We start from the raw sequence: 13,176 nt of genomic DNA, 5'->3' as shown, positions 1-13,176 counted from the left end.
TCATGCATCCAACGACCATCAATCAGCTTTTATTTACGTACCACCTCCATTAGTTATCTAACTCTTTCAGTCACAGGTCAAAACCTGTGTTTTTCTCTACATCCATTTATCTGTCTCTCAAAGACTCCTATTAGTTGAGAATATGAATGTATTGCACTTTTTTTTCAGAACGGGGCTAATTGAAAAGTTTAAAAAAATGCTTGTTTTTAGAATTCTGATTGCGTCAAATATGGGCTTGCCACAGCATTATAAGCAATAAATGACACAGCCTACTCAAGGTAACTTTTAATCCTCTTTTACTCAGGTCAAAGCATGTCACGAACCTTTGTGACTTCATAGGGGTCAAGGGTTAATACCTAGAATTAGGGCTGCACAATTCATCAAAATTTTTATCAAAATTGCAATATGACCTGCAATTTTCAAATCGCAGGATAAGGAGGACATCGCAATATTTATTAAAGGCGAAGTGTGTCAAAACACAGTTTTAAATTTAATATTGTGGTCCTGCAGAGATGTCCTTGCCTAAACATCATATTCTACAGACCTAAGAAGACATCTTTGTTTGGCACAGATCCCCAAAAAATCCCACTGTAATCATTTTTATGTTTTTCAATGAAAATGAGAATAATGATGTAAAAAAAATCATTCCATCTAATATCGCAAATCATATCGCAATTGCAAAATCAGTCAAAATAATCGCAATCAGATATTTTTTTTTCAAAATTGTGCAGCTCTACCTAAAATGGGAATAGTTTACAAAAGACACCATGACCAATAAATAATTTAGTAAACTCTTCCTCTGTTAAGGAAAAATGGGACACAAACAAACTTTGAAGCTGACAGTAGTAGATAACAAGAGAAAAAGGCACAGAAACATGGTGACATGCAACAGCAGTCCCCGAAAGGATGCAAACATTGCAGTTAATGGTCAGCGCCATAAGCCTTAGGCCACCAAGCTATCGATACTCTGACTGATAGAGAGATACACAAACTGTTTTCATGTGTAGGCAGCGTCCAGAATACCAGCGTTCTGTTGCGACTCAATGGGTTAACAGGTAAATATGTGGAAAGAATAGTAGTAATCATGAGGAGGCACAAGTATGATTTCACCTGAGAATCGTGGAATCACATATCACACCAAAATCCATCTTGTCAGGCTTCAAGTAATGTGTTTGTGTCTGGCAAGCCAGAGCACGGACCAATCAGGGTCCTGTGAAAAGCTACTAGCAGCTACGGGCGTGTTTTAGGCGTGTGTGTGTAAGGCGACACGGAGAGATAACTTTTTGTTCTAAACAAGGTTAACGTAGATGCTTTAATAGCATCAGTTATATCAGAACTGGAGAGTATTTCTTCACTGAAAGAAGAGCAAAGAACGGCACTGAAGGCTTTTCTAGATGGAAAAAAAAATGTTTTCGCTCTTCTCCGACTGGCTTCAGCAACAGTTTGATTGACAGATGGTTCATCCAGTCACCTGCCAAGTGTTTTTTGAAAGTGCCTGCCCTTTTCCAAACAGTTTCCAATGACAGCTTCGCAGATGGTTCTGTGTAACAAACCATCTAGCGGGGAAGGTAGGAAGGTTAGGTATCAATAACCTGCATAAAAAAACCTACCTTCACATTGCTATCATCTTCCCAATTCCTCTTTTATTCTACATGGATGACGCAACGTTTCAAACACAAGTGGTCTATCTCAGCTGATGTGCAGGAATGCACCGTACAGAAACCTGAGGAAGACCTTTTGTGGTCAACACATTTTGGATGACAGTTAAGTGATTAAACTGAAGTTGTAAAAGGTTAGACTATTACAGCTTGAGCTCCTCTTTCTTACAAGTACCTTTCAACTACACATCAGTTCCAGGAACTATCTTATAGGGCTGTGAGTTTACACTAGCCGGTGGAAGTGTATACTTTGTAGCCATCAAAGCAATTCTTGCCCATAAATGAGCTTTTCTTTCAGAGTAATTGTACAGTGTGCCCACTTGGGAAGGCTTTATAGACTTTATAAACCTGTCATTTTGTCCCCTTTGAATGTGGTCCCTGAGTGTTGACCAGTGCCACCAAAAAGGACTTCCAGTTGCGATTTTCAAAATAATTGCTTTGTTGATGTTGCAGAGAGATAGTTATTTATAACAGTGATTATGTATTATTCTAAACTAATACATAATAATCATAATAAGCACAGCAGCAATAACATCCAAAGAAATTTCAGAAGTCAGAGTATGACCATATAAATACAAATACACAGGGAGAGAAAAGTGCATAGTGACCAGACACAATTGTCATTGTCAGAAGCAGCATAGACATAAACATAATAAATTTGCCCATTAATAATTCTATTTCATTATTCTGTCTTTTAACGATGGAATAATAATTGCATTATAAATGGAATCACAAAATTCATTTAAAAAAGCTTTGACATTTAACATTTTGTTTTTTCCATTTACTAATGTGTCAGCCTATCAAGTTCAATTTGTTTATTTCCAGCTTCAACATTTACAGTTTCCATTTTATGATTGCTTTGACCTAAAGACCTGTAAGCAGCGTCCCAAATTAACTGAAGTCCAACCCACACAGTAACAGATGGAGCTTTCAGACCTGTCCTTCCATTAATGATCTGTGCAAATTGAATTCATCAAGTTATAAAAGCGGCTATAAATTGATCGAAAACAACAAACAAACACAAGACTTTCAACCAGGAGACCGGTGTTCCGCGAAGTAACGTCGATCTATTTTGTCACATCAGTCGTTAGTCACGCGAGTCGTCTGCATCGTCAGTCCCGTGAGTCAAATGAGTCTGACTTGAGTGATGTTAACGTCAACCACGACCGTTTCCTAACCCTAACTAAGTGGTTGTGTTCCCTAAATTTCCTCTGAAAAGTTTATTTTGAAAGGACACTATGCATGTAATGAGCGCATATTGACATGTTGTCCCTGACACGTCCAAAAGTGAAGCAATAGGGGTACCACATGCGTCAGTCTCCGATACCAAGGGGCACTGACCAAGTGGCAGTATTTGACGAGTTGGGAGAGAGAATGTGTTGAAAGAATACCAATAGTAATAATTTAAGGTCAGAATTTCAAACTTTGAAAGGTCATACTTAATGCATTGTTGGTCTGCTATTGATAAACCTTGGAGATATTATGCACCTTGTTGTTTTTGGTCCTAAAGGAGTGTTTCCCCACATTTAGTTCAGTGTCCACTGGCCGAAGAGGTCGTGTCTGTCACTCCGGGGGCACTGTGCATATGAGCGAAGCAGTTGTCCTGCTCTTCTTGTCTTGTTTTTGGGTATTGGACATTGTCACGGTAGCCTCCTCTCCTCTAATCACTATCATCATGCACTAATGATGCCAGAGATGAGTTCAAAGCAGTCGGCGGGGGTCGTGCTGCTGCCCCCTCCCCAACTGTGCGAATGGATATCAGCGCTCATCAAAGAGTCCACACGATATTTTTCTGTTAATGAAAAGATACCGATTCGTCTCATCCCCTTTTAACTGTCCGTCTGATTGTATAATTACAATGATGGTAGATATTATAATTATAAATGATGGCAGGTCATTCATAGTGGTTTTAGTTATTATAATTATGCTGAAAGTAGATCTGCTAATTACAGATAGTTAGAGTGCATTCAGAACGGTAGCAAGTGGCTTCCTTAATCATAGGGGTTACATATGATTTCTCTTAGTATTAGGATGAATAGACAGGAAATAGGATACAATTCATTCTTATTCTGTCTTTATCCCTCCTTAAACACCCAGTGAAATGAAACTGTGTTTTATATGAAGACCTCTCTTTTCTCTCTTACTGTAAAACAACATATTTATGATGACTCATGTTAAACCCGGAGGCGTTTGCATAAATGTATCAAATCAAATGTGATTTGTATTATTGTATAAAACTGCACCTGGCCGTTAGCTAGTGGGTTGTAGTCCCTAGCAGAGAAATGTCATACTGTAGTAGGAGGTGTGTGTTTGGATTGAGGTCTAGTTTTTCATTTCTTTGTCATGTTCTGCCTCCTGATCTTGCGATGTGTACAGTAGGTGGGGGCCTTTCTACAGCTTTGTATGGCTATGTCCACTAACCCACATTAAAGGTATAATATGCAACATTTTCCTCAAAAACAAAGTATAGACTCCTACAAAAATAATCCCTCTCAATCATCACTTCTGACCCACTAGAACTGTGTGGTGGTGTCTGTATCTACAGAGACCCCGCCCTGTGCCTCTATTTTCTCTTTTCTTCTTATTTTGCTGTGTTCAGGACTTTTCTGTGCGTCAAATCTGGCAATGCGGCCGAGTTAGTTGTGTGTTCATTTGTGCTTTAAAATGTAACAGCCATGAAACAGAAAATATTTATTTCTCTGATTCACTGCTTTGTTCTCACTAACGCCGCTCCCTCTCTTCATTCACTCTATAGCTCATTTGACCATCACTGCTCTCTCTCCCACTAGCTTTGGTTATACTTTCCACAAGGATGACTTCACGGACATGAGCTGACGTAGAATCGTGACAAGGAAGCGTTTGAATCTTTTGCGGGTTTTTCCTTGCGGCAAACAAACATTCTCAGAGCTCCTCAAAGCTCTCCATTTTGTCCGCAGATCCGTGTCAGCCTATTAAGAAAAATTTGGATGTGCATGGACAGGCGAAAACTCACCACACAGAACCCCCGCGGAGGGCCGTGTCTGATAGTGTCACTTTGGCTGCTCAGTCACTCGCGGCCCTCGCGGATGCACCAAGCATAAATCAAGCTCCTCTCGGCTCGTTGAGCCGGTGAAGAGGAGCTAACTTTGAATGTTGTGTGTTTACAAACACCAACCAACAAAAGTGATATATTATACCTTTAAAGCGGTCCAATGACATTCAATTAAATTTATTTTTATATAGCGTCATAACAGAAGTGATCTCAAGACACTTTTCATATAGAGCAGGTCTAGATCTCTATATACTCTATAATTTACTGAGACCGGTGTGACAGTGGGTAGAGAAAAAGTTCCTTTAATGGGTAGAAACCTTGGGCAGAACCAGGCTCTGGGTGGGCGGCCATCTGCCTCGACCGGTTGGGTTGAAGGATCTGAAGGATTCATTTAAACCCCTCTCGTAGCTATACTCCACCCACATATTCCTTTTTGACTCACATTACAGAAGATGAGACGCTCTATTTCCACTTAACCGTGACTTGAAAGGAAAACAACCGCTGTAACTGCTCAGATCTGGGAACGTGGCGACATCGCTAAAAATAAGTCAAAGCGGGACAACAAACATGAGCAGTAAGACAGTTGGAGAGGTTGTAAACTGAGACGACAAAACCAAAGGCAAACTGTAAAACTATTACCCAAACTGTCTGTTATGAACATCAATCACAGTTTACGGAGTTGCGTTGGCCCTAAACAAAGTTTTAAGCTGGTTTTAAACTGGCTTGGAGATCCAATGAGATACATCCAACTACTGTATCACATCGCTCTGCTAGCTACTACAACTCACTAGCTAATGGCCGGTTTTATAATGATGATGGGGTTAGCTTGTCGCAGATCATATTTGATTAGATAAATATATACATACGCTCTCGTGTTGATGTGTCATCTAATATTCAAATGTTTTACATGAGGAGAAAATCAGGCGGCATCCTCCGGTTCTGAAAAGTGAAGCCAATGCGGAAGTGCCTTAAACTTGCATTCTTTCTAATAGTCAGCAGGGGGCGACTCCTCTGGTTACAAAAAGAAGTCTGATTGTATAGAAGTCTATGAGAAAATGAGCCTACTTCTCACTTGATTTATTACCTCATTAAACATTGTAAACATGAGTTTATTGCCTCAATCGCTAGTTTCAAGTCTTCTTCAATACAGCATGATGTTCATTTAGTAAATTATGGTCCCATTTAGAGTCAAATAGATCATAAAGCAGGGGATGCTTTAGTGCGTGGCTACATTGTGATTGACAGGTCGCTACAATGGCGTTCTTTAGTCTGGGAGTTGTCTATGTTTTTGTCTTACAACTAAGCCTTTAATTGTAACGTTTGTGTCACTTGTGGTTCCAAAAAACAAAGATGGCAACGGACAAAATGCCAAACTCAAGGTTTCAAAACGGCAGTCCACAAACCAATGGGTGACGTCATGGTGACTGCGTCCACTTCTTATATACAGTCTATGGAGTAAATAGAGCGAGACAAACAACATGTTGTGTCGTTTTTTTTACATATATTTCAGAATCAGAATCAGGTTTATTTTGTCAAATATATACATGCATGGAATTTGACTCCGGTTTTATGCAGCTCTCTCTATGTGAATACAGAGAATAGAAATAACAGCTAAGAACAACAATGACCAGCAATAAAATAAGAATAAAATTTAAAAAATTAAAAAATGTCGATATACAAATCATGTGTTCTGGAAGTTGTAAACAATACAAATAGGTCAAAGAAATAAATACTGGATGGATATATATGGACTGGATGATAATGTACAGTATGTACATGTCAAGATGTCTATATACTGTATATATACAGCATGTAGGATTTATATTTACAGTGACAGATATGTATATATTACATTATATACATAAAGTGACAGATGATTTACAAACAAATGTTTATTAAAGACTGTAAATTTCAATCTAAAGATGTGCAAAGACGGGCATTTAATGACTGTAAATTATAATCTATAACGGCAGCAGCGGATATTTGGAGTTAGAGGATTATTACAGGATCAATGACTGATTAAGTGTTCATCAGAGTGATGGCCTGAGGAAAGGAACTGTTCTTGTGTCTGGTTGTTTTGGCGTACGCCAATAGCCAACTGTACAATTAACGCAGAGACACAGGATTAAAACTTTGAAAATGTATTTTTGTATTTCCCTGTGTCTTCTGTGGGAAAGGTTCCCAAAACGCTGAACTCTCCTTTTAAGTCTCCACCACACATTCACCCTCTGTATTTTTATCTCGTCGTCAATCTCTTTCTGTTTGGATGACAGACACGAGGAGTGATCAACACAGAGAGGAGAGTGAGAAAGAAAGAAAAGAAGAAAGTGAATAAGTTAGTGGGACAGAGAGGGAGAGAGAAAGACAAAGGCAGACGAGACAGACTGATAACAATGCAGACAGGAGGCGAAGATAAACAGAGGGAAAGAAGACCGAGAGAGAGACAAAGAGATAGAATGAGAGCGATGGAGAGAGAGAGAGAGGCTGCGATTCAGTGGCATTTTTCTGTGCATGCTGTTAACAGGCTTATAGCAAATGAGTGCATGGTGTATTATCAAGCTTTTATAGCCTGGAGTAAAACACAACACACACACACACACACACACACACTCTTAATCAAACACACAAATACACACATACAAGCTCATACAGTGTACACATGCTGACTTATACTCACAAGCATTTACGCCAGCAAACACATAAGTATAAACACATGCTGACAGTCTCTCCCTCACACACACACAGAGAGACACACACACACACACACACACACACACACACACAGACAGACACACACTGTCATTAGTATGCTGTGGCACAACGCTGTGAGGGCAGCAGAGGAGTATGATGAATATGTTTTTGGCACAGAGCAAAGAGATGGAAGAGAGGAGGGAATTGAAAGAAAGAGCAGAGGAAGGAGGGATGGAAGAGAGAGGGAGAAGAGGACAGGAAACGAGAGATGGTAGGAAAGAGAGAGATGTTCCTAATGACTTTAGAAACTGACGGAAAAAAACAGCAACCCAATTACCGCTGCAGGACTGTCCTTTGTCTCTCTATCTCCCTGCATTTCTCTCTTTTCTCTCTGCGAGCTTGTGATGACAGATCACCTTGGTCAGAGCAAAGTCAAGCTTAAAAGCTCTGTCTTTATATAAAAATACAGTTGCAGCTGGTGAAAAATGCCCGGCACACTGGGGAACATGGTCATGTCTGCTTCACACTGTGGCCCAGTCAGCTAGCTGTAGAAATATTTAGACAGGTTTTCGGAGGTGTTCTGCAGTATATGTACTGTTATATGACATAATACATCAAACTTAAAGGGAAACTTCGTTATTTTTCAACCCGGACCCTATTTTCCCATGTTGTTGTGTCAGGCTGACTTATAGGGACAACAATTTCTGAAATTTGTCCAGTATTGAGGGAGAGAGCTGCAGACGGCAGCTGCTCACGGGCTGCAATGTAGTCCTTTTGGAACAAGCTGGCACCATCATTTACATCCACAAAACTTGCTTGTTTTTGCCATGACAGGCTCTGATTGTTATTATAAGTGTCTGACATAATGGAAATAGTCTCGCTCAAGGAGAAGTCTCGTTCTGAAATCTGGCGAGGTTATGTGTTGCCGGAAGACAACGGTGGAATACTGGAATACATCCATGGTGGAAACGCGAGTAGCAGCCGGGCAGAGTTTTGTTGTGTTGGAGTATAGAAAGCGTAGTTCAGTGTTATCGGAAAGATTTTCAATGTCATGGCTGAATATTTAAATGATTTCGTCAATGTGGACGAGGTCTTTGAATTCAATGGCCGCCCATATTTATTTGAGCCAGAGTATACGGATATTCAGATTTCACAATGAGGCTTCTCCTTGAACGGGACTTGGACTTGGACAGCTAAGAAAGATAAGAAAAAAATGATGATGATGTATGTCAGCATGTACAATACCAGGACCCTGAAACTGAAGTAGCTAACAGGAATTTAGCCATCATTTACTCTATAGGTTTATCATGTCCCGACATTGCTGTATGCTGCTTTGATTAATTACTGTGAAGTGAACGTACGATGTGATCAATCAATCAATTACATGCTGAGATGAATCAGACAGATCCGGACGCATCTCCGTTATCAAAGTAGTAACTAATTTAAACAACAGACTCACTCATTAAGTACGTGTCCTTTGTTATCTGATGTAGCACCACTGACAATTTTCCCTGACGTTTAATAAGGCTAATGTTATATTTCAAAAAAGTATAATGATTTCCTCTTACAGTAGTGGAGGATCTCGTCACTTTAGGCGAGGTGGGGCACCGCCACTGTAAAATGCTGCGGGAAACCATAGCATAATATCTGTATTCTATATGTAGGAAATTGAACCATGTAGTTAAAAGTATAGTAAGTATAGTAAGAGTATTTGACCACTAGTAGTGCTATGGAGCCTTGTTTTAATGAGTGGGTCCTCCTTTTGTTCATCTTTGTTCATGTGCAGGAGAACCATAGACTATAAAAGGTGGATATAATCAACCATTGGTTTGTGGACCGCTGTTTTGAAGCCTTGAGTTCGGCATTTTGGCCGTCGCCATCTTGGTTTTTGGAACCAGAAGCGACACGAGAGGCTGGAGCTAAGTACAACCGAACTCTGAATAAGACATTTTTAGGCAACCAAAATGTTACAATTAACTTTCATTAAAAACACACTGTGAAAGGGTTAAAGTTGTAGGAAGAAAACACGAACAACTCCCAGACCGGACAACGCAGTAGTAGCGACCTGTCAATCACAAGGTAGCCACGCCCTAAAGCATCCCCTGCTTTATGGTCTATTTGACTCTAAATGGGACCATAATTTAAATGAACATCATGCTGTATTAAAGAAGACTTCAAACTAGAGATTGAGACCATAAACTCATGTTAACATGTTTACTGAGGTAATGAATCAAGGGAGAAGTAGGCTCATTTTCTCATAGACTTCTATACAATCAAACTTCTTTTTGCAACCAGAGGAGTCGCCCCCTGCTGGCTATTAGAGATAATGCAAGTTTAAGGCACTTACGCTTCACTTTTCAGACCCGGAGGTTGCCCACTGAGGAGAACACACATGTACATGTATGAGCTTGCGGACAACGTAATACACTTTCCTCAGTGATGGTTTAATTCTATTGCACTGATCAATAGTTGGTGGCTCTAATGCACCAGTAAAAAGATTTGAAGAAGAAGACCGCTAGCTTGCAAACACATACTGTGAACAATGCAGGACCAAAACATATTTAAAAAAACATCAGATGTGTTTATCACAGTGTTTTATGAGAATGGAAAATACATTCAACTGGTTTGTTGGGCCTTAGAGATGCACACAGTGTGTTTTGAGAGAAACACTGAATGCAAACATAAGTTCATGTTTATGTACTTGTCAGCATGTGGGATCTGCATCTACTGAAAATGGTCCTGAAGTTAAGTCTTACCACTTTCCACCAAGCATCTAAAGCATATAGTTATGGAATGCCTCAAATCACAGTTTTGGCTGGTTTAAATATGCGGTGGCAAACGTGTTTCATAAATAAGGAAAAAAAACTGGAAAAGCTGAAAAAGCGAAGCATGTGTGGCTGTTTGTAGAGAACACAAGGACACCAAGACAAGGACAAGAAAACACTGTATGAAGCACAACTTTAATTAGAGAAGCTTAAAGAGTTTTTGGTATAATTATGCTTTTTTTTTTGCTCTGGTGCTTTTCACACAGTTCACTTTACTGTCTGTATAATCACCAGCCTCTGCTAACTCGGTGCTATAATTCAGTAAATGTGTCTTATCATGTTTTTTGATGATTGTAGAGGTTATGAGGTAGGTGTAGTGCTACGGCTTAGTACTGAAAGGGATAGTTCAGGTGTTTTGAAGTGGGGTTGTATGAGGTACTTATCCATAGTCAGTGTATTACCTCCAGTAGATGACGATTGGCACGCCCCCAGCTTGGAGAGACAGACAGGAGTACCAGCACTGTAATGCAATGTACTGCTGTGGACGAGGCTGGCAGCACAACATGTTTTAGCGTCCTAAAAGAATCAATATCAGTTTATGTGTATGCCGTATTTAGAATATTTTTGATGGTTTACCTTGCCGTCAGACAGCCCTTTGCGATGAAGAACTGAAGCCATTGTATCCATATTCTCTCTCCTACCAGACTCCTAACAAAAAAACTGTAATTTTTAGGGCGGTCAAGGTTAATGCGATAATGACGCGTTAACGTAAATTGGTTTTAACGCCACTAATTTTCTTTAACGTATTAACGCAACTGATCTTTCGGAGGATGTTGTGGACTCAGTTTTAAAGCTAGAATGAAGATACTGGCATCATATGAAACTATAAAAACCTAAAGAATCCATTGGTACCAACCATGTCATACTAGCTTGTGGCAAAGGAGGTTAAATACAATCCAAACTTGCGCTACATTTTGGAAAGGAAAAACTGTCATGGCCATTTTCAAAGGGGTCCCTTGACCTCTGACCTCAAGATATGTGAATGAAATGGGTTCTATGGGTACCCACGAGTCTCCCCTTTACAGATATGCCCACTTTATGATAATCATATGCAGTTTTGGTCATAGTCATAGTCAAGTCAGCACACTGACACACTGACAGCTGTTGTTGCCTGTTGGGCTTGAGTATGCTACGTTATGATTTTAGCATATTTTTTATGCTAAATGCATTACATGTGAGGGTTTCTAGACAATATATGTCATTGTTTTGTGTTGTTAATTGATTTCCAATAATAAATATATACATACATTTGCATAAAGCAGCATATTTGTCCACTCCCATGTTGATAAGAGTATTAAATACTAAATACTATACTATCAAATACTTGACAAATTTCCCCTTAAGGTACATTTTGAACAGATAAAAATGTGTGATTCATTTGCGATTAATTTGACCCTAAAATATGTTTTGCTGTCGGCCCTGTCCACAGCAGTACATTTCTTTGCTCTGGTGCTGGTACTCCCACCTGTTTCTCCAAACTAGGAGCGTGCCGACCGTCATCTACTGTAGGAAATATACACTGACTATGGATAAGTACCTCATACAACCTCACTTCAAAGCACCTGAACTATCCTTTTAACTCAGTTTGAGTCCAGCGTACGGCCACTGTATTACATACACAGTCACATTAGGTCAAACAGAGTACTGTAGAATTTCAGCAGCAATGCATCCGGGAAAGAATTCAGAGTGCAGAGGCTACTTACTAATCGACCTTGAAACAGAGAGAACTTGTAACAGATGGTCAGCACAAAACTACAGCAAACAAGAGTCTGTGTGTGTTTATAGGGAGGCATCGATCAGTAAGGTCAAAAGGTCACTGAAGGGGTGAAAGTTACAAGGGCTTAAAGGCAGGTGAGTAAATAGAGAAATCTCATCTTGGTTGACAAGTGAGAAAGAAAAACATGTGTTCATTTTGTCTGTTACCTACTGTACACGGTTGGTGTCAAACTAACTAGTCAAGGATGAGTGATTGTCTATCTAATCATGCATGAATATGTAATTTGGCTCTAAAAGATTAAAGATATGCATTTAATTCTAAAGGCTAATATTATTTCTGTGCACATTCAGATGTCAGTGGGAATATAAAAGTGTCCAGTGGACCAGCTGTGTTAAATCCAACTGGCAGCAGATGGATAGATGCTAAAATTCGGGATATAGAGTCTCTTTGTTTTGCACTAGTGGAAATCCAGTAGCTGCTATGTTTCCTGCAGTGCAACCTCAGCGCAAGAGTTGCATCAGAAAATCAGGGTTTTGAACCCGCTGTTCAGGTGTTAGAAGCGCTTTATAACGTGTCTCACGCAAAGTAAAGTGACACCGTACAGACGGAGCGAAGAATCCATTGTTCAGCTACAGTTGAAGGTGGTGCGGGGGTGTTTAAAGCCTTGTTAAAACTGTATCGCCATGATGTGAAATACTGTGATGCCTCGCACCCACATGGAAAAGAGGATATGGAGATTTGATGAATGAGAGTAAATCATATACAGAGCGCTTTACGTCTCCAAAGCTTTAAGGTTTGAATTGTCATGCTTTCGGTAAAACAGCTTGCCCTCTTTGTCAGGAACAATACTTACAGCTGTGTTGTAACCGAGGAGATTGAGTGAATAAATACCGGTTGGGTTGTTCTTTATTTAAATCCAAGTAAAGCCACCAGCTAGCTAAATATATTCACTCATAGATCCTCTCCGTGAGCCCTGCAAGTCTCCCAAAGCCAAAGATCTGAGGAGGTTTGTTGTTCTAGCCTGCAGCTACGCATCGATCTATCAGAAACTTCACTGGTCCAGTTAATCACCTCATTCTTAGAGAGAGACAAAGAGAAACAACAAGCCAGAGGGGAGAAAAAAGGTCCCGTTTTTGTTTGAGTAATTCATTTTAATTGTTGGGTTTCAGCGCTTGAAGATGAATTAATGGCTGATATTTGCAGAAATTGAGTTTGTTGTTTTTGTTTTGTTATTGTAATTGATGTAGTCATGTA

The 13,176-nt window shown here is 39.7% G+C and overlaps 1 protein-coding gene across 2 annotated transcripts in view; it reads left to right on the top strand.

The window, feature by feature from the left end:
* The window catches only part of aff2 (AF4/FMR2 family, member 2), a 211,308-nt gene that overhangs the window by 135,985 nt on the left and 62,147 nt on the right, over positions 1-13,176 (top strand). The gene's annotated exons all lie outside the window — the stretch shown is intronic.

Source organism: Sebastes umbrosus, chromosome 9, assembly GCF_015220745.1.
Source record: "Sebastes umbrosus isolate fSebUmb1 chromosome 9, fSebUmb1.pri, whole genome shotgun sequence".
In the NCBI taxonomy this organism is placed as follows: domain Eukaryota; kingdom Metazoa; phylum Chordata; class Actinopteri; order Perciformes; family Sebastidae; genus Sebastes; species Sebastes umbrosus.
This window is presented reverse-complemented; position numbering and strand designations above follow the sequence as displayed.